This window comes from Dendropsophus ebraccatus, chromosome 10, assembly GCF_027789765.1.
Source record: "Dendropsophus ebraccatus isolate aDenEbr1 chromosome 10, aDenEbr1.pat, whole genome shotgun sequence".
NCBI classification, from domain to species: Eukaryota; Metazoa; Chordata; class Amphibia; order Anura; family Hylidae; genus Dendropsophus; species Dendropsophus ebraccatus.
The window spans coordinates 36,587,642-36,609,598 of record NC_091463.1 but is presented as its reverse complement, the minus strand read 5'-3'; the positions used below and the strand labels follow the sequence as shown (position 1 = coordinate 36,609,598).

Here is a 21,957-nt window from a genome sequence, read left to right as displayed (position 1 = left end):
TACACCATGCTAGTAACGGGTTGGACCCCCTTTTGCCTTCAGAACTGCCTCAATTCTTCGTGGCATAGATACAACAAGGTGCTGGAAGCATTCCTCAGAGATTTTGGTCCATATTGACATGATGGCATCACACAGTTGCCGCAGATTTGTCGGCTGCACATCCATGATGCGAATCTCCCGTTCCACCACATCCCAAAGATGCTCCATTGGATTGAGATCTGGTGACTGTGGAGGCCATTTGAGTACAGTGAACTCATTGTCATGTTTAAGCAGAAATTGAGACTCATCAGACCAGGCAACGTTTTTCCAATCTTCTACCAATTTCGATGAGCTTGTGCAAATTGTAGCCTCAGTTTCCTGTTCTTAGCTGAAAGGAGTGGCACCCGGTGTGGTCTTCTGCTGCTGTAGCCCATCTGCCTCAAAGTTGGATGTACTGTGCGTTCAGAGATGTTCTTCTGCCTACCTTGGTTGTAACGGTTGGCTATTTGAGTCACTGTTGCCTTTCTATCAGCTCGAACCAGTCTGCCCATTCTCCTCTGACCTCTGGCATCAACAAGGCATTTCCGCCCACAGAACTGCCGCTCACTGGATGTTTTTTCTTTTTCGGACCATTCTCTGTAAACCCTAGAGATGGTTGTGCGTGAAAATCCCAGTAGATCAGCAGTTTCTGAAATACTCAGACCAGCCCTTCTGGCACCAACAACCATGCCACGTTTAAGGGCACTCAAATCACCTTTCTTCCCCATACTGATGCTCGGTTTGAACTGCAGGAGATTGTCTTGACCATGTCTACATGCCTAAATGCACTGAGTTGCCGCCATGTGATTGGCTGATTAGAAATTAAGTGGTAACGTGCAGTTGGACAGGTGTACCTAATAAAGTGTCCGGTGAGTGTATATATATATATATGGCAAAAAAAGCCAAATCATGTGGGCGGAGCCAGCATGATGACATCATAAAGTAAACAGTAAGGGAAAACATCAATGAAATAGGAGGGTGGAACAACATAGTAAGCAATAGTATGTGAGTCACAGGGGGATGGAATACTGGAAGGTACATAGAGCATGAAAAATAATACATAAACATATATCTATAATCGGCAAACAAATAAACAGTGTTGTTGCTGCAGCGATACTGTCATAGAACTGAGTGCGCCTGTTGGCGCATGCGCATAGGTGCGCTGATCGGGCAGCTTGTCACAGTTAGCTGCTGGGAAAGAACTGAAGATTAGGGACTCAGCCCGATATCTACATTTTGGTCACTCACACCCCTGCGTTATGTCAGAATGTCAGGTCAGCATTTTCAGTTCTTGTCCGGCAGCTGACTGTGACAAGTGCCCCGATCCGCGCACCGATGCGCATGCGCCGACGGGCGCACTCAGTTCTATAACAATATCACTGCAGCACAGCTCTCTCCTCTTTGATCACGGACTTCACTTATGCGATCGGAGCTACCGGCCCACTCTGTACCGCTGCTCCTGAGCTCACAACACTGTTTATTTGTTTGCCAATTATAGGTATATGTTTATGCATGTTTATTTATGCTCTATGTACTGTGCCTTCCAGTATCCCATCCCCCTGTGACTCACGTACTATTGTTTACTATGTGGTTCCCCCCTCCCATTTCATTAATGTTTTCCCTTACTGTTACTTTATGACATCATCATGCTGGCCTCGCCCATGATTTGGTGTTTTTTTGCCATGTATATATGTATATATATATATATATCTGTTTGTTCCTACAACTAGAGTTTTAAAGCTATGTCCTCACTACGTACTAACAAAAGCTGTTGTTGTAAATCCACAGTCGCAATTAATGTTAAGCTTTGGCTGTCCAGGCATGATGGGAATTGTAGTTTTGCAACAGCTTGAGGGACATAGGTTCCCCATCCCTGGCCTAGTGTGAAAAAGTCGCTATATGGGAAGATCTATTTAAAATGTCACTTTTATTAATGTGAACTTTAAAATAAGATAAATGAGTCAGAGCATTGTAATTAAAATGTGCTCGATGACCCCAGTTCTATAATAGGCTGATTCTATATTATACTGGAACGCTGACGCTGATGCAGCTATTCATTCCTGGTCTATGTTCATGTGGAGGTGACATCAATCAATGAAAGTCAAATTATAATCTATGACTCTATGACTGAATGGTTCAGAATATTTTAAGCATCATTTGAAGCGCTACCTGTGCCGGTCAGGGCTATTAAAGTGTAAAATGTGGGAAGCTTCCAGCATGCACATTATCTGCCTGACCAAACCCACATTGCTTATACTAAGCAGAGATCACTAATTCCATAATGTTAGAACTATCTGCATATTTCTTCATGATTAATATCTTCTTTGAATGCCGAGCTGAGAATTCTGTCCTATACAAATACCTGCAACTTTTTATAGCAGCAATAAAATATTTCTATACAGAACTGCTGGTGATTGTAAATGACGGTGGTATATTACAACCCATAAATTCATAGCAGTAACATGCAAGTGTGTGTGTCAGGCCGGCTGTATTCGGAGCTCTGTGTTTATATATTGAGCACATCATGATATTGAGCATACGCAGTATAGGTTAAAATCACATGCAAATATTAGGGGGGGAAAAATGTCTACACAATGCACAAATGTGAACATTCATTATTATGGGACGGCAAAGGTTAATTGGAAATGAAAATACCAGTTTGCTTCCAAGTCACCAGGACTAATCGCTTATAATTAGGTTCTGTTCACGCTCGCCAGCATGTGTTCCTTGTATATGCAGAGCATGTCCATCACCTACACTGTCAATAGAACATAGTGGGGAAAAATTAAGGTCTGAATAGAGCTTTACTTGGATTTTAATAAGCCAGCATGTCAAAAAATCTAATGCTAAGGCATGGTTACTTTCTTGCTTTGTATGCCATAATTTTGGGTATTTCCTGACTATAACATTTTGAGGTATCAGATGATGTGAATGTAGCATACACATACACGACGTGCACTTATAATGTGATTGCGGCATTTACCTATGTTATGTTCACACTGTGTATGTTTCCGGCCGTAGTTCGTATGCCGCTGAACATGTGCGGCTGAAACTACTGGCGTGGGAAAAATCGACATGCGGCCGGATGCGTACGAACCGCGAACATACGCCCGTAGTACAGTTATGCTTCCCTAGCTTGTTTCGAAGCGATTTATGGCAGGTCATTTACTTGGAAATCTTCGCCCAGCCCCGTAAACCACACAGAACTTTTTTAATCGAAAAATGAAGTTTGATTTGGCTGAAATAAGTACTTCGTACGGGACCGCATGGAAATCCACGGCCGTGAGTTTCAACATTACCGTCCTCAAACAATGGTCTTGTTCATTTTTCACGGCGCCGCATACGATCCGGCCGTAAGCTGATACGTAGTGTGCATTGTGCGGGCGTATATCGTATACTTCCCAGCGAACGCATCAACCTCAAAACTACGTGCGTATATTCGCGGTTCGCACTACGGACGGATTCATACGCAGTGTGAGCATAGCCTAATATTGGATGCAGAGCATATTGAACAATGGTTAGATGTATTATGAATCAATCACATGGAAAGCCTGTTGGTTACAGACATACAGCGTAGCATAATAGGCTTTTTGCAGAAATCAATAGTACAGGTGATTATAAGAAACTTTGCAATTGGGTTTATTAGGCAAATATGCCATTATCTGCATACAAAAAGACTTTCCCCAGGTCTCCCCCCCCTCCCTCCTCTCTTCCATTTACTGCTCATTATCAGGAAATCTCAACTCTTTTGCATCAGTCAAGCCCTGTCTAACCTATGGAGAGTGTAGGGGGGAGGGAGATTAGTCGCCAGCAGAGAACAAAGGATTAGATGGACCCAGTGGTCTTTTTCTGCCGACAATCTTCTATGTTTCTATGTTTCTATGATTACACAGCAGGACCTGTGTGAAAGCGGGTATTCAGAGGTCAGAGGTCAGTGCTGACTTTAGAGGAGATAGCCGGTAATGTAGCTGGAATTAACTCTTTGTTGTCCTGTTTTGGTGCCTTATCTCCGTCAACCCCTCCCCTCTCCATAAGAGAACCATGAAAGGGGGGGGGGGCTTTAAACTGCTTTTTCATGATAACAATGCATTTTTTGGCTAATAAACTCAATTACAAAGTTACTTAAAATCGCCTGTACTATTGATTTCTGCAAAAAAATTTAAACAGTGACACTTTAAGGGAAAGGGATAAATACTGTACCAGCATAGTAGTAGTATGTTCTCTCCTGAAAATCAGGAATCCTTTTATTACTTCATGGCATGCCAGAAAATGAAAAAACAGACTTGAGGCTGAGCAGACCACCATCAAGTGGTTTCCATCAATGATAATTGCCTTCTTTTACAGCAATTCTGCAGCATATACAGTGTGTCTAATCTAACCTAAAATGGAAAAAAATCCAGAAACCTATCATTGGATATATTCTGTACCAACATGTAATAAGTGTTACTGTGATATTGGCTGTGTATGACAGGCAAGACAAACAGTCTGTATGATTCTCTATTACAAAGGGTGGCACAGTACATGCCAACACATAGCACTATATTCTCCCAAAGAATCCAGAGGTACAGCATATCCAACATTAAACATCTGATGAAGAAAATGGTATGTTGTATCCAAACTTCATTGCCCTGGACTATAAGAGACTCTACCATTAAACCTATCAGGGACTTTACTAATACTATTTAGCAATTGTATTATATGAATACTAAATGTCAGGTTTTTTAGGATTAAAGGGTGAGCTCTCACATAACACCAAGGACAACATCCCTTGAAAGATATCAGTAAAATTTGGTTCCAACCAACAACAAAAAGCAATATTCACAAACTGTTTGGTTGGGCAATAGAAAATGTTATATTCTTTAAAATTTACAAAAAAGCAGATGGTTAACCTAGCCCTATTGTGCCCTATCTAGATTTTGCCCTTACCTAATCGGCGAATCTGCCCCTAAATGGGTGGCCTTGATTTACTATACATCCTAACCCTAGAGAGACCCTATTGAAATTTTTCAGCACCTAGGGCGACACTAGGGACTTTCTAGGGTAAGGTGGATATCAGGGTCACCTGTTTAGGGGCATATCCAATAATTAGGTAAGGACATAATATGGCAAGGTTAGCTAGCTATTTGTTTTTGTGAAATTTAAAGAAAATAAAGGTTACTTTTTAAAATCTATTTTCTATTGCCCAACCAAATTGTCTGTGAAAGAGGTCTTTTTGAGCAATGGTAGATTGCTTATGATACTGCATTAGGTATTATTTAGGCATGGTATTGTTATACGGTAGGTGTCAACAATTGTTTAAATAGTACAAAAAGAACAAAGGACTAAAATTGGCAGCGGGGGAGCATAAAACATTTTACACATTGGTAGGCTGTGCATTTAGCATGGTGCCTTGGATTACGAGCATAATTCGTTCCGGGACCATGCTTGTAATCCAAATCCACTCTTTTCCCATAAGAAATCATAGAATTGCAGACAATTGGTTCCACACCCCCAAAATAATGATTAATTATTTTGAATAACATGTAAAACTAATGAAACAAACATTCAGAAACAGCAGAATATGTGATATTATATGTTACTGTACTGTAATGGAGAGAATGGGAAACACAAGGGCTGACAGAGACTGCAGGGAGCATGAAGGAATGAGCAGGGCAGATGTGGGCACATACATGCAGCACTCTCTGTCCGGGGAGAGAGGGGTTACAGCTATGGAGAGATTACCTCCACAGTACTGTCCCCTAATGTAAGCCCCAGCCTGAAGTGGATCTACTATGATTTGGAAGGTGAGGGAGACTTCCTGGGTCAGAGTACAGTGCTTTAGACCCCCCTATGCAGACCATTCCCCTCCTCCACTCCGCCTCCCACCCAGTACAGGGAGCTCTTACACCAAAGCAATGCTCCTAAACCAAGTCACAATTTTGAAAAACTGTGAGCTTTTAAACCAAAATGCTCTTAAACCAAGTTACTCTTAAACCAAGGTACCATTGTACATCCATCCAGTTCAGCCTGTGACCTCGAAGGGTTGGTCCCGAGGAAGGCAAGAAGAAAAACCCATGAGGTAGAAGCCAATCTTCTTCTACTACATGGAAATTCCTTCCTGACTCCAAATGTTTCAATTAGAAAAATCCCAGGCTCAACAAGTGATTTCAGATAATTAGTTATCAAAATAAGGCCCCTATTACACGGGCCAATCAGTGGGAGCAAGCAAGCACCGACCTGTCAGGCCAGCGCTCCCTTGCTTCTCGTTCTCTGCTCGCTGTCGGTGCTATTACGTGCGTCAACATCGAGCGGGTAAGTGTAGGGAGGCCGAGATCTAAAGATCATCTGGGGAGCCAATAGGATATAACGGCAGTCTGCTGGAGCAGATGGAGAAGATCGTTGCTATCAATGTCGTTTGTCTTTCAACATGTTGAAAGACATTGAAAACGACAATCTGATTGTTGCTTTTTATTACACTAAGTGATTAACCCATAATGGGCAATAATCGGCCGAATACATCCGATAATGTGTAATATCTTTGTGTAATAGGGCCTTTAGACCTCTTCCTCGTTACAAGAGGCCTTAATGTTTAAATCTGCTATATATGGGACCAGTTTACAATGTTTGAAATCTACAATCATTTAAATTACTAAAGAAAAACAACACAAAATTACTAATTAGGAGAAAGCTCTATTCAAAGTTTATATAATAGTCATTATAGTTTAGATTGCTTAATATTATTATAATAACAGGAAATGTTAATACCGTCATTTCTCAAGAGGATTGTAAATGACTGCAATAAACAACCTATAAAAACTGTCTATAAAATTGATGTAAATTATCTATAAAACTCTGAATCTCTTTTTTTTTTCCCCGAGGATTAGACTGATAGGCCAGCAAGGTCGTCAAAGCTAAAAATGTAATGATAAAATAATATTCTCAGAGACTCTTTTCTGTTTTGTTATTTTTATTTAGGCTTTCACAGCTTTTACAACTTAAATGGGTTCTCCTAAGAGTAACAATGAAAAAAAAATATTGTTTGCTTTAATAAAATTATATCACTTTTCTCTTTATTAGAGATGAGCGGACCGGGTTCGGGTTCGAGTCGATCCAAACCAGAACGTTCGGTATTTGATTAGCGGGGGCTGCAGAACTTGGATAAAGCTCTAAGGTTGTCTGGAAAACATGGATACAGCCAATGACTATATCCATGTTTTCCACATAGCCTTAGGGCTTTATCCAACTTCAGCAGCCACCGCTAATCAAATGCCGAACGCTCAGGTTCGGATCGACTCGAGCATGCTCCAGGTTCGCTCATCTCTTCTCTTTATCTCTTGATCTGGGGTATATATTATGATACACAAATTAAGGCATTTACTTCAGAGAGTTTAGGGAGTTCCCAATTTTTAGCAATAAGTTTTCTGGTTTCTAAATTAATCCCCTAGTGTTTTTAGTAATTGTTAATAAAAACTAATACATGAATTATAAAATACTACATAAAACAAGTTACCTAATAAAATAGCCAAATGAGCAATTTGATAAACAGAAAAATAATTCAGAGGGCAGCTCTTTGCTTAAATAATTAGAAAGAAAAGAGAAGAGGAAAAAACAAAACATAAAAGAGAGTGAAAATAAAAGAAAGGGGAAAAGGAGGGGTGGGAAAAAGCCTTCAAGGGAAATTTTAGATGAAAGTGAGAGTAGACTGCTGTCAGTACCAGATGTGAAGGTATAATCTAGCCATAGGTATTTTCACTTAAATTTATGTTGAGAAATAAATGGAACTGAAGATACTTTTTTTTGTTACTTATGTACTAAATTACTATTTTTTTTACTTCCAAAAATTTAAGGAGAGATTGTATTCTATTCTTTTTCTATCCCTGCTTAGTGCATAGAAAGATATTGGACAATGGTAAGGATAATCAAATTATCAAGTTATTTGATAGTATATATAAAATTCTTAAATTCCTTAATTTACCAAAAATTACTTCTTACTCAAGGAAAAAAGCTCTAAAGTCTTGGCCACTAGGAAATCTCTCTCTAGTAACAGGTAGATCAGCATAAAACACAGGAAGTGGGGGTGGAGCATTGTTATATACAGGAGAGAGGAAGATAGCCTGAGAAAATTTGATTTGTTTACCAGGAAGCTTAGCCAGTCTGCCTGATCCAGATGATCAACATTGTTCCTGAAAGGTAAAGAAAGGCTTTTGTCTTAGGCTGAAGGGGGGGGGGGATAAAGCCCCATAAAGCCCCATAAAGCTCATAAATACTAGTGTACTTAATGTTGTATGTCTATAGTGCTACAGTGTGATCCCCTTCCCTTCAGCCATTAAGTTCTGCATTTGCATAGCATTACTAACAAAGTCAGTGCATGATCCTAATTTAGACTCCCATTTATGGATAAATGTGGGTTGAGTGAGGTATGGCTAAATGTGGTTATACATAGTAAAATTACATCTCCATAGTTTAAAAGAAAGTGAAAAAAGTAAATTTGCAATTTGTAAAGTATGAAGGTCTTGAGGACAAAACAGTGTGTCTTAGTGATACATAGGAATGTTTACTTTTAACCCCTTCAAGACAGAGCCCTTTGATGCACAAAAGTCTGGGTCAAATTAATGCAATGTTCCTCCCCGCCTTTTATTTCTCCACCTACAATGCTGGTTGGGGGTGTCATTTTTTGCGCCATGATCTCTAGTTTTTTATAATATCATATTGGTGAAACAGAAAAATTTTGATTGTTCTTTATTCATTTTTTTGTGATATATAATTTAATAAAATCAGCAATCCTGGTGTTTTTTTGTTTTTGTTTCTGTTTACGCCGTTTACACCGTGCGGGAATAATAATGTTATATTTTAACCCTTTCCCGCACGAGGACGTAACTGTACGTCCTCGCGCGGGTGCGGGCGTTCAGAGCGGGGCCGCGCGGCGACCCCGCTCTGAACCGCGGCGGTCCCGGGTGCCGCTTGTAGCCCGGGACCGCCGGTATGGTCCGATCGCCGTGCCCGCTAATACAGTAATCAGATGCAGCTGTCGAACATGACAGCTGCATCCGATTACCGTATGCAGCATTTCCCTGGTGTCTAGTGGGGGAGATCGCTGTCTCCCTGTCTGATGCCGGCCAGGGACTCGTCCAAGATGGCGCCATCCCCGTCTCGGCACTCGTTTGTATTCGGCTGCAGCAGCCGAAAGCAAACGAGTGCCGATCTCATTGATCTTTGTTGTATATCTATACAGCAAAGATCTCAATGAGAGATCAAAGTGTATATACTAGAAGTCCCCCAGGGGGGCTTCTAGTATATGTGTAAAAAAAAAAAAAAGTGTTGTTATTAGTAAAAAGCCCCCTCCCCTAATAAAAGTCTGAATCTCCCCCCTTTTCCCAGGTTTTAAATAAAAGTAAATAAATAAATAAACATGTTTGCTATCGCCGCGTGCGTAATCTCTCAAACTATTAATTAATCACATTCCTGATTTTGCACGGTAAACGGCGTAAGCGCAAAAGAATCCCAAAGTGCAAAATTGTGCATTTTTGGTCGCATCAAATCCAGAAAAAATGTAATAAGAAGCGATCAAAAGGTCGTATATGCGCAATCAAGGTATCAATAGAAAGTAAACATCATGGCGCAAAAAATGACACCTAACACAGCCCAATAAATCAAAGGATAAAAGCGCTATAAGCCTGGGAATAGAGCGATTTTAAGGAAGGTATATTTGTTAACAATGGTTTGAATTTTTTACTGGCCATCAGATACAATATAAGTTATACATGTTATATATCGTTTTAATCGTAACGACTTGAGGAACATGCATAACAAGTCAGTTTTACCCGAGGGTGAACGGCGTAAAAACACATTCCCCCCAAATAAAAGAAATGCGTTTTTTTTTTTTTTTCAGTTTCACCACACTTTGAATTTTTTTCTGGTTTTGTAGTATACTTTATGCAAAAATTCAGCTGTCATTACAAAGTACTATTAGTGATGCAAAAAATAAGGGCTCATGTGGGTCTGTAGGTGTAAAAATGCAAGTGCTATGGCCTATGGCAAAAACGAAAATTAGCCTGGTCCCAAAGGGGTTAATAGATCAGACAATTCAGCATGCTACGATATGTAATATGTTTATTTATTTATATTTTTATTTTTATAATGGGCAAGGGGGTATTTTAAACTTTTATTGGGAGAGGGTTTATAAGGTTTTTTTAAATATTTTAACCCCTTAGTAACCGCCGCACGCATATTCACGGCGGCCACTAATGGGCTTTATTCCGATGCGTACGCCTTTTAACGGCGGGCGCATCGAAATAAATCACCTCCCGGCGGCAGCAGAGCGGGTGATCAGCGGTCAGTGTGACCGCTGACACCCTCCTGTAACTGCCCAGAGCGGAGGATTCTCTGCTCCGAGCAGTTTAACCCATTAAATGCCGCTGTCAAACCATGACAGCGGCATCTAACGGGTGCCGGTGTGTCCTGGTCGGTGCCACGGGTCACTTACGTGATCGCGATGTCCCGCGGCGCCGTCCGGTGTCCTGGTGATCTCCATAATGACCCGGGGTCCTAATGAAGGTCCCCGGGGTCACCATGGAGATGCCTCATGCTGACAGGGGTGGCCGTGGCTATTGCCAGCATGAGGCATGATACAATACATTGCAATACATCAGGTACTGCAATGTGTTGTATTAGTGATCTAAGTATTTTACACTAGTGAACAGTAATGTACACTAGTGTAAAAGTAAAAAAAAAGTGAAAAAAGTGTGCACCAAACACAACACAGCCCCCCCAGCAATAAAGATGCATTACATTCCCCATACACAATAAAAGTTGACATAAAAGTGATCAAAAACACAAATCATATACATATTTGGTATTGTTACGTCCGTAACGACCCAATCTATAAAACTATATCAATAATTACACCGCACGACAAACTCTGTAAAAAAAAAAAAAAAAAAAACAGTACCAGAATAGCAGTATTTTATCAAAATATGTTACAATAGAGATCAAAAAGTCATATACATATAAAACTTGGTATCAATAGAAACTACAGCGCAAACTACACCGCAAAAAATAAGCCCAAAACCAGCTCTGTTGCGCAAAAAATAAGCCCAAAACCAGCTCTGTTGCGCAAAAGATAAGAACGCTATGGATCTTGCAATGTGGCAACAGTTTTTGTGGGTTTTTGCTAGGAAGATAGTTTCTATTGCGCCAAAGTGATAATAGTTAAAAAAAAACATACAAATGTGGTATCGCCGTAACCGTAACGACCCAGAGAATACATGTATTATGTTATTAGTGACCGCCGATACAGATTTTTACGGCGATCAGTAATGGGCTCTGTTCTGCTGCCATCAACTCTTTATAGCGATGGCGCAGAATAGTACAGCGGCGCCGGTAATGCCCGCCGCCCCCTCCTCTCAGCTATCGGAGGTAGCTGAGGGGTTGGGGTAGAATGTGGGGTCAGTCCCGGCCAGTCCCCTCCCCGGCTCGCCGCTATTACTAGTATAACGGCGGCCACCGGTAACGGGCATTGCCAGCGCAGCTGAACGCTTTCATCTCTTCTCACAGTGGATCCACAGTGAGAGGAGATGAAAACATGTCCCCCCCTGTCCCCAGAATTAACCCTAGTGACCTGGTCACTGACCCTCCCCTCCCTGGGCGGCCATCTGATCCAAGATGGCCGCCCCCATCACTGTGAACAGACTGTTCACAGTGATGGATTCCTAAAAATGATCAAAGCTCCATTCCCCCCACCACCGGAGGTGGCAGAGAGCATGGGCAATGATCAAGTACCACCCGGTGTGGTTCCAGTACAAGCGATCAGCGGTATATACTATATACCGCTGATTGCTTGTTCCAAATGGTGCCGGCACTTTTTTACCCCTGTCACCAAAGTCAAAAGCCGCCCCGGATTAGCTGTAACCACTCCAGATTACCCGTAACCACCCCAGATTACCTGTAACCACCTCAGATTACCTGTAACCACCGCAGATTACGTGTAAACACCCCAGATTGCCCGTCACCTCCCCAGATTGCCTGTAACCACCCAGATTGTCCGTAACCCCCCCAGATTGCCCGTAACCCCCCCAGACAGCCCGTAACCATCGCAGACAGCCCGTAACCACCACAGATTGCCCGTAACAATCGCAGACAGCCCGACTCCACCCCAGATTGCCCGTCGCCACCCCAGATTGCCGGTCGCCACCCCAGATTGCCAGTGAACACCACCAGATTGCTTGTCACCACCCCAGATAGCCAGTGAACACTCCCAGATAGCCAGTAAACACCCCCAGATTACCCGTACCCCCCCATATAGCCAGTAAACACCCCCAGATTGCCCGTAACCACACCAGATTCCCTTTCGCAACCTCAGATAGCCAGTAAACAACCCGAGATTGTCCATTACCACCCCAGATAGCCAGTAAACACCCACATATTGCCTGTAACTAAAATGACACTCCTTCCTATTCTATTTCTATTTTCCATTTTTTTCCGGCCTAATTGTGAATACTTTCCTCCAGCCCCTGTAGGGTTAAAATGCTCATTATACCCCTAGATTCATTCTTTAAGGTGTCTAGTTTCCAAAATGGGGTCACTTATGGGGGTTTACAATATACAAGCCTCCTAAATCAACTTAAAAAAGAACTGGTGCCTATCAGTTTTGGAAATTTCATGAAAATTTCATAATTTGCTGATACATTTCTAAGCCCCATAACACTCTTAAAAAGTGAAATATGTTTACGAAATGAAGCCAGGATAAAGAGGACATATTCATAATGTGACTTACTAACTAATTTTTGTCATGTGACTTCCTTTTTTTAGAAGCAAAGAATTTCAAAGTTCGTAAAGTGCAAATTTTTCAAATTTTTTATGATATTTTGATGTTTTTCACAAAAAAAAACACAAGACAGTGACCAAATTTTGCCACTAACATAAAGTACCATATGTTACGAAAAAACTATCTCAGAATCGCTAGCATATGTTAAAGCATCACTGACCTATAAGCGCATAAAGTGAGACAGGTCAGATTTTGAAAAATTAGCCTGGTCGTTAAGGCCCAAATAGGCTTGGTCCCTAAGGGGTTAAAAACTTTTTTATTACACTTTTTTTTTTTACACTTTTATTTACTGTAAAATATGCAATCATTAGATTGCATATACTGATCTATGCTATGCCATAGCATAGAATAGATCAGTGTTATCGGCGATCTATGTATAGAGCCTACCTGAGAGCAGACTCTACACATAGATCGCCCATCTGACAGGACTGACGTAAGAAGCTTACCCCCGCCTTTCAGCACATGCGATTGGGGGTCTCGATCACTCAGTGACAGATGCTTGATCTGTCACTGAGCACCTAAAACGCCGCGATCACTGTAGATCGTGGTGTTTAAGGGGTTAATGAGACTTAGCTGTGGGATTGCAGCTGACTCTCATTACCTGCGGCCCCGGACACTGATGTGAGCAGGATCGCTCTCTCTGCCGTGCTCCCGCTCACATCAGAAAGCTAATACGTAGAAACGTATATATACATTCCTACTACACGGGGTATATGCAGTAGGAATGTATATATACATATTAATGATGTGAAGGTGTTAAACAAAGTGACGAACCAGGTGCTAAAAGGTGAAGAAAGTGTCCAGGTTTTTCGAACTGGCAAAACTCTCAAATAAAAGCTTTGGAAAAAATGACATCTTAATGGAATAAATTGATCCCTGCCAGATTTAATATTTCTTAGTGTTTCCAAAAATCTCAGCAACTGCCTGTAAAAAAGTGGATAATTGGTAGAAAAACTGTGTTGTATAGAGGGTATAGTGAATTCTAAGGTGTTCAAAGTTGGGAAACCAAACTTAAAGTGTCACTGTCGTTAATTTTTTTTTTTTTTTTGCAGAAATCAATAGTACAGGTGATTTTAAGAAACTTTGTAATTGGGTTTATTAACCGAAAAATTAATTTTTATCATGAAAAAGCAGTTTGAAGCTCTCCCCCCTGTCTTCATGGTTTCCCTATGGAGAGAGAGAAACAAGGCACCAAAACAGGACAACAAAGAGTTAATTTACAGCAACAGCACAGGCTTTCTCCTCTGACAGTCACTACTGACCTCTCTGACCTCTGGATATCACTTTGAATAGTTCCCTGCTGTGTTATCCTTTGTTCTCGGATCTCAGCTGCCTGCTAATCTCGCTCCTCCCTTCTCCCCCCTCCCCTCTTCATAGCTCAGACAGGATCCGACTGATAAAAAAACAGTTGAGATTTCCTGATTCTGAGCAGTGGATGACAGAAAGGAGAGGAGGGGGGGACCTGGGAAAAGGCTTTTTACATGCAGATAATGGCATATTTGCCTAATAAACCCAATTACAAAGTTTCTTAAAATCGCCTGGACTATTGATTTTTGCAAAAAATTTTTTTAACAACAGTGATGTTAAAGTGATTGATGACCTATCCTATGGATAGGTCAATCGCCTGGCACCACTGTCGTTCTGCTGATCAGGGACGGAAGCTGTGTGCATAGTGTTGTGTAATGGTGATGTTGGTTAACTGCAGCCCTGCACCATTCCTTTGCAGTTTTATTGTAGTGCTCTGTCCAGTAAGGATGTTTGGGGCATTACCCCAGCCCAGAGCTCCAGTCTCCCCCATACCTTCATCATCAGTGTCCCATGTGCAATAGGGAGCTATCAGTAGGTCTACAAGAGGTTGGGGAGGTTCCGTTAACAATTTACAAATTATGTTTAACATATACGCTTGATTTTAAAAGGGGCCATTTCCTGATGGTACATACAAGCCTGCAGCGGTTCCTGGAAATAGATGATTTACATTTACAAATTTGCCTGTAATGGTTATGGCAAACCTGGTTTGCTAATCTTTAACCTGCTAAGCAAAAAGGGTCATAAACAATAAGATCCTTTATTCTTGCTGACACAGTGGAAGTACAGTGATGCTCTTTTTACTGCCAAAACCCCATGTAAGGCCCTGAGTGCTGCAATCATGCCTTTCCAGGAGCTAATGTGTTTGAGACTTACTACATCTTTCTTGAGTGAAATGTTACTTGTCACCTTGCATGTAAATTTCCCTTTGTGTATATAGACTGCTTGGATTTACTAACTCAGATTTGCAAACCAAGGAGTCGCTGATTAGCTGTCAGGAAATATGGCAGATTTATCTGAGGGAAGTTCATGCAATCCCTCGTTCAAGAGCAAGTTATTTACAAGGGGAAGAAAATAAATGTTTGTGCACCCAGCCATTTAAATTCTGTGTCATCAGAATCTTTTTCTCCATCAAAAACCATGACGCCAACATGGTTCCTAATTGTTCTGTGCACTACTCAAATACAGTAATGCCTTGGATTACGAGCGTAATTTGTTCCAGGACCATGCTTGTAATCCATAGTAATTGCATAAGAATGAAAAAAACAGCACCGGTTTGTAGATACAGGATGGATGTGCCGATCCCCATAACGCAGGAGCATAGTACAACAGGCTAGAATAGAGAAGCAGGGCTGTTTTCAGAGGTCTTTGTGGTCAGATGACAGTAATGAGGGTGTGTATTCAGCATGGACCAATCAGAAAGTGAGAATAACAACTGTGCAGGAGGACAGTGACAGAAACTGCTCTATACAGCAGTGTGAATGGCTGAGTGTAAGTGCAGGCATATTATAGCAGCAGTGTGTATAGCTGAGAGTAAGTGCAGGCACATTATAGTGGCAGTGTGTATAGCTGAATGTAAGTGCAGGCACATTATAGCAGCGGTGTGTATAGCTGAGTGTGAGTGCAGGCACATTATAGTGGCAGTGTGTATAGCTGAGTGTAAGTGCAGGCACATTATAGTGGCAGTGTGTATAGCTGTGTGTAAGTGCAGGCACATTATAGCAGCAGTGTGTATAGCTGAGTGTAAGTGCAGGCACCTTATAGCAGGGATGGAGAGGATGGAAAACACAAGGGCTGATAGAGACTGCAGGGAGCACGAAGGAATGAGCAGGGCAGATGTGGGCACATAAATGCAGCACTCTCTGTCTGGGAAGAGAGGGGTTACAGCTATGGAGAGATTACCTCCACAGTCCTGTCCCCTGATGCAAGACTCAGACTGAAGTGGATCTGCCATGATTTAGAAGGAGAGGGGGACTTCCTGGGTCAGAGTGTAGTTCTTTAGACCACTCTATACAGACCATGTCCCTCCCCCTCCCATCCAGTATAAGGAGCTCTTAAACCAAAGCAATACTCTCAAACCAAGTTACAATTTTGAAAAACTGTGAGCTCTTCGTGCAAAACTCTCTCAATCCAAGTTACTCTTAAACCAAGGTACCTCTGTATATACAATATTTCCATGGGCTTGGTTGATTAGTACTGCATTTTACGCTAAACCCTTGAAGAATAAGACAATATGAAGAAGTAGAGTAGAGTTTAGAAGCATAGTAGTTATTCTTAATTACAGTTGATACACAATGCCACAATAGAGCTCTCTCTCTCTCTCTCTCTCTCTCTTTATATATATATATATATATATATATATATATATATATATATATATAAAATCTGTCTGTGATATAATATTTTCTCTTCATGTCTTGATTTGGCTATTTTCTAGCTTTTTGTGCAATACCGACACAGTCAATAGGATTTTTGTCCTCCAGATTATATGTCACACAAATTAGGTAGATGGAAGTATTGTTATACAGCATTAGAGCTAAACAGAGCAATCCTCTGCCTATCACATGGGCAGCGGAAGAGTGACACTCTCATATTTGCTGGGATGAGGAGTGCAGAAATAGGCTCTTCCTTCCTAAATTCAAAATTAGAAGCTTAGAAGTTTGGTCATTGTGAGCCTTTAAGGCATCACTAAACCTCAAAATTGAAAATTTCAGATATGAAACATGAAGGTGAAAGTACATTGTTCAGTGATAATCTGACATTCTAATACAGTCCTGTGAAAAAACTCTCCACTAACAGACAGCTCAAGACTCTACCTAAGGCTTAACACAGTATTTTAAATATAGGTCAAAAAGTATCCATACTTGTCATAAAACTTATCTAGGTAGATCAATTAGTTTGAGAGTACACACTGGCACAAACCAACTCTACTGATTAATATTAACATTTTTCTCATTTTCTTATTTGCAATGTCCATGCCACAGCTGCTGCTGACACTTCTGGCCCAAACTCTTCAGTAAAAGGCAACTTAACCAATCACTGATCAAGATCAGACAGCACAGGCAGTGATTGGCTGAGTGGCCTGTCACTGAAGATATGGCACCAGAAGTGTCCTTGGGGGCTGCAGTGAACAGGGAATGCAGGGAAAAGGCATCAGGACACTGAGGCAGCCCGGACAGGTAAGTATAAACTTTATTATTTTCTTTACACTGTCGTCATTAACTTTAAATTTTAAGAATTTGAAATACAGACTACTTTGAACCCATAGAGTAATACTCTAGCTAGTGCTTTCCTTTTGGCCAAACTCCCACAATAGTGGTGGCTTCCTAATGCTTCATCAAGGTATTGTCAACATATCACAACATTGGTGCTTCCTGAGGTGTGAAGACAAAAGATGACCTGGTGTCAAGGTTATTCCTAGGGTCTATTTTTTACTCCATATTTAATCTACTGTCATCCTTGGAGTTTTATCTGCTGCTCTCTACCTTACTTCCAATCATCTCACCATCTCCCTATCTCTCATTTTTTTGCTACAGAAAAAGAGTACCTTCCTGTCTGGACTCCTTCTCTTTTCATTTCTTCCTATCTGGACTAATTTCTTTTCCCCCACTCCAGGGCCGTATTTACCACTAAGCACCTGTGGTCCGGTACCTAGGCCAGCACCTTGCAGGGGGGCAGCACCAGGGAGCAGGGGGAAGAAAACAACTTTTTTTTTGTCTCCCATCTCCCATTCATACTTGCCAGTAAATCTGGTGTCTTTTTAAGGGGAGGGTGGTGGTGGTGGTATGGTGGTATTGGCCAGGTCTGGTATGTCGGTGTTATCCATTTACAGTATGGCGGTATTGGTCAGGTCCGGTGTGGCAGTGTTAAATGTGATGCCTGGAGCTATTACCGACCAATCTACCAATCCTGTGGTGAGAATTCCTTCAGCCAGTATGCGGACTGCTCTAATCATTGATTCAATGTGGAAATTTGAGTTAAAAACAGCAGTTAAAAACCATGAACCATGTTTCTACATGTAGAGAAATGCACGTGGCCGAAGCCACTCTCCCCAACGCTCCCCAAGATGGGGCGTCTTCAGGTTTACTGCATGGAACAGCAGCAACTGTTAATACGGCCCTGCCCCACTCTTAGCCCCACTGCATGCCCCAAAGCAGTAGCTATTTTTGCTATGCTGGTCTACTGATATCAAATCTAGAACTTGCAGAACAAACCCGAACACTCTGCATTTGACTCCTGATGGCTAGAGAAGTTGTCTGCAGCTCTGGGGAGTCCTGCAAAACATGGATACAGCCCATATGTTGTATTTATGTTTTAATGGCAGCCCTATGGCTGCATCCAACTTCAACAGCCACTAGGATTCAAACGTTCGGCAGGTTTATTCATGACTAGGGATAAACCATCAGACCTACTACAATTTCTCCCAGTAAACCTAATTATTACTCTAACTACTCTATTATTATAAACCAGAGTGTGTTTTTGGAGTACATGCAGGCGCATATCTGGATATGTTCAATAGTAGATGCTATGTAAATGACAGCTGGGAGCAGGGCACTTTTCAAAGTCACAGCCTTAGATACCACAATAGATTATCCTGTTTCCAATCCTTTCTGTAAATGTCACAAAAGGCTGCATTTAAATTTACTGATTTTGCCAATGATAAGATATCCTTGACTGATGATGGCTAACCTCCTTTCTGCAAACCTGGACAGCCAGTGATGTGCATATCCAAGATCAAGACTTGTGTGGAGGATATGGGAAACAGCCAAGCAAGACTATCAGACATACTGTAACAGACAGCGAGTGTGGACCCGCTGTGCTACTCAACCGATTTGGATCTGGGTGACACCAGGGTGCAGAGTCTAGGTCTCTACCCTTTATCCAGCTCCAGGAAGCTGGACTTCTGAGGAAGCTTACCTTCTGTGGCTAGAGGGCATCAGGTCGCTCAACAAGTCTGGTTCTAGTGTGAGCAGCAGCTGGTTCCCTAGAATCCGAGTCCGTGCAAGGCACAGGTGAGTATGCATGGTCGGCAAGCTGGGTCATCCACAGGTTAGTACCAAGGATAAGACAGGTAGCGTAGTCAAACAGGTGAAGGATTAGGGCAGGCAGCTTCAGAGGCAGGTCAGGCAATCCAAGTTGGCAACAGGAGAGGTACACAGTAATAACAATAATAATAATAATAATTTTTATTTATATAGCGCCAACAGATTCTGCAGCACTTTACAATTCTGTTGGTACATACATAGACATAAATCAGACATTACAGAGAGATACATATAATTATCCATACATGAGGAGTGAGGGCCCTGCTTGCATGCATCAGCTTACAGACTATTAGGAGGGGGTTTGAAAAAAAGGCAGAGGGATGAAGTGCTTCATTGGTACAATGGTCTGGCCATCTTTATAAATAGGGCAGTGCCGATAGAGGTGTATGAACCAGTCACCACTCAATGCCTGCAGGTGTGTTTTGAGGGTACGTTTGAAGCTTTGGGTATTGGAGATGAGTCTGACATGAGCCCGGCTGCTGCAGTTTAGAGAAGGGAAGGCCGATTAGTAGGGAGTTGCAGTAGTCTAGACAGGAATGAATCAGACCGACAATGAGAGTTTTAGCAGATTTGACAGTAAGGCCCCGTTCCCACTGAGCAAAACTAGAGGAATTCCGTGGCGGGATTGTCCGCCGTGGAATGCCGTTAGCCTCCCGCTCATAATGGGAGTCTATGGGTGGCGCGCGCTCCTGCCCTGTCCACGCTGAGTTTTGCTCAGTGGGAATGGGGCCTAAGGGCCCTATTACACGGGACGATTATCATGTGAAAAACCGTTATATGATTTGAATTTAAATGATCAGTCTGTGTAATTGCAGGCAAAGATTGAAGAGTCGTTTGTGTCGTTGATCGTTGATTTACTGTAGATCTGAACCTAAAATCATTGTTAATAGTTTCCTAATCTTTCGCTGTGATTCCACATTTGTTCGCTCAAGTTCTGTATTTGTTCACTAATCGTTTAGTGTAATTGAACATTGTTCGTTGTTTTGCTGGGATCAGAAGGAATAAACAATCATAGTAAAGATCGTAACTAACAATCGCTTATCATTAGTTGTTAATCGTTAAAAATCACTTCGTCTAATAGGAACCTAAGGAAGGAACAGATTTTTGACAGGAGTCAGGCAATAGGCATAAAAAGAGGAACCGGAACAGTTCCATATACACAGAGTCCAATAACGTTAAGGCAATGGGAGATGTCAGTAGCAGGTGAAGGCAAGCTGCCTCTATAAATCCAGAGCAGTTGGCCGCCTGTGCACCCTAGTGGCCAGAGGTATCACTACAGCAGAAGGTGGAAGAAGACGCAGGACAACCCAATCTGCTTCAGGAGAACATGGAGCACAGTAGAGGGGCGAAAAGGACACATTTACAGGACGCATTACACATTTATGGCAGATCTTGTACCAGAGACTATAGAGAAAATACATTGTGTCTGCAATTTCATGCAGCTCTATGCACTGGGATGAACTTGCTCTTTAATAAATAATTAACAGTTTCTATATTACTACAAGTACTCTTCTACTCCAGAGAGTGATTATCTTACAAACATTTCCATGTCTTCATTAAATGCACAGCAAATCCAATAAAACAAACGCTGTCTTTCATTTCATTTTGTGCTTGTTTGCGGCTTTCAATCACCTCTGTTCTTATAACGGATTTTCGTCTCTCTAATTAGGATAATAATACATCGCTAACCGCTCAGCTTCTTTGTAGGTGCCTTGAATGCTACCAGCTGTTACTGATATAATCTGATTTGTCCTGCCCTCCTGCTGTAGTGTCACACCAACACGGATATCATTATGGAAGTGAAATGTTTCTGAAAATCATTGCCTATTACTAAAAGAGGATTTTCTCACTCTAAAATTATGTGCAGGCTTAAAATGTGACATGCATAGCATAGTGTGAATTACTGACGAATGACTTCGTTTTACGGTTAATCTGACATTAAGAAAGTATCGTTTCTGCTCGTAACCAGTGATTCTGATGTGATATGTGTCAAAGTTCACTATCAGATATTAGCAATTCAAGAGGGTTAAACATATACCGTTTTTTCTGGCATATAAGACGTCTTTTAACCCCAGAAAAATATTGTTAGAATTTGGGGGTCTTCTTATACGCAGGGTATGGTCGCTCCATACGGTGTGGTGCTAAAAAATGGCCGCATCCCCACCAAATGGGGCAACCATTATAAAGAAACAAACAATTAACTCAACTGGAGCCCGTTCCCGGCCTCTGTGCGTCACCTGGCCCGTTCCCGACGCAGGCAGTGTGACGTACACTGACTGTGCCAAGGATCCCTTGAAACTCTCCCGAACAGCCGAGTAGCCACCTGTTAAAATGTTATACCAGTATCTTTAACCCCCACCCACCGTCACCTTCTAAGGGACTTCAGATGTCAGCTATCTTTCGGAGTCCCATAGAGTGTGTATGGAGCCAAGACCGGGTTGTCCTGGAACAACCCCTTTAGGTAGGTGAAAAAAAATTGGGGTCTTTTGAGACTGCAACAGCAGTGCATGTTTACTGAGCAGAGAAAGCTCCTGGTGTATATGGTAAACCTATCCATAGACCCTATGGTTTTATTCAATGGTGGAAATAAACTGTGTAATTTAGTATACTTGTATACTTGGAACAGCCCAGTCTTCTTGACTATTCCATGAAGAGGTATGCAATGGGTGTGTATGGTGATTAATGCTACTGAATGGGATCCGTAAGAAGAATCCATTAAAAGTATACATCAGGCTTATGCGTTTAAACTGAAATATGGACCTTTTTCATTAGATCGAGGCTTGTAAT

The 21,957-nt window shown here is 41.7% G+C and overlaps 1 protein-coding gene across 3 annotated transcripts in view; it reads left to right on the top strand.

Moving 5' to 3' along the window:
- Window positions 1–21,957, top strand: part of LOC138766232 (relaxin receptor 1-like) — a 194,877-nt gene that overhangs the window by 72,683 nt on the left and 100,237 nt on the right. The gene's annotated exons all lie outside the window — the stretch shown is intronic.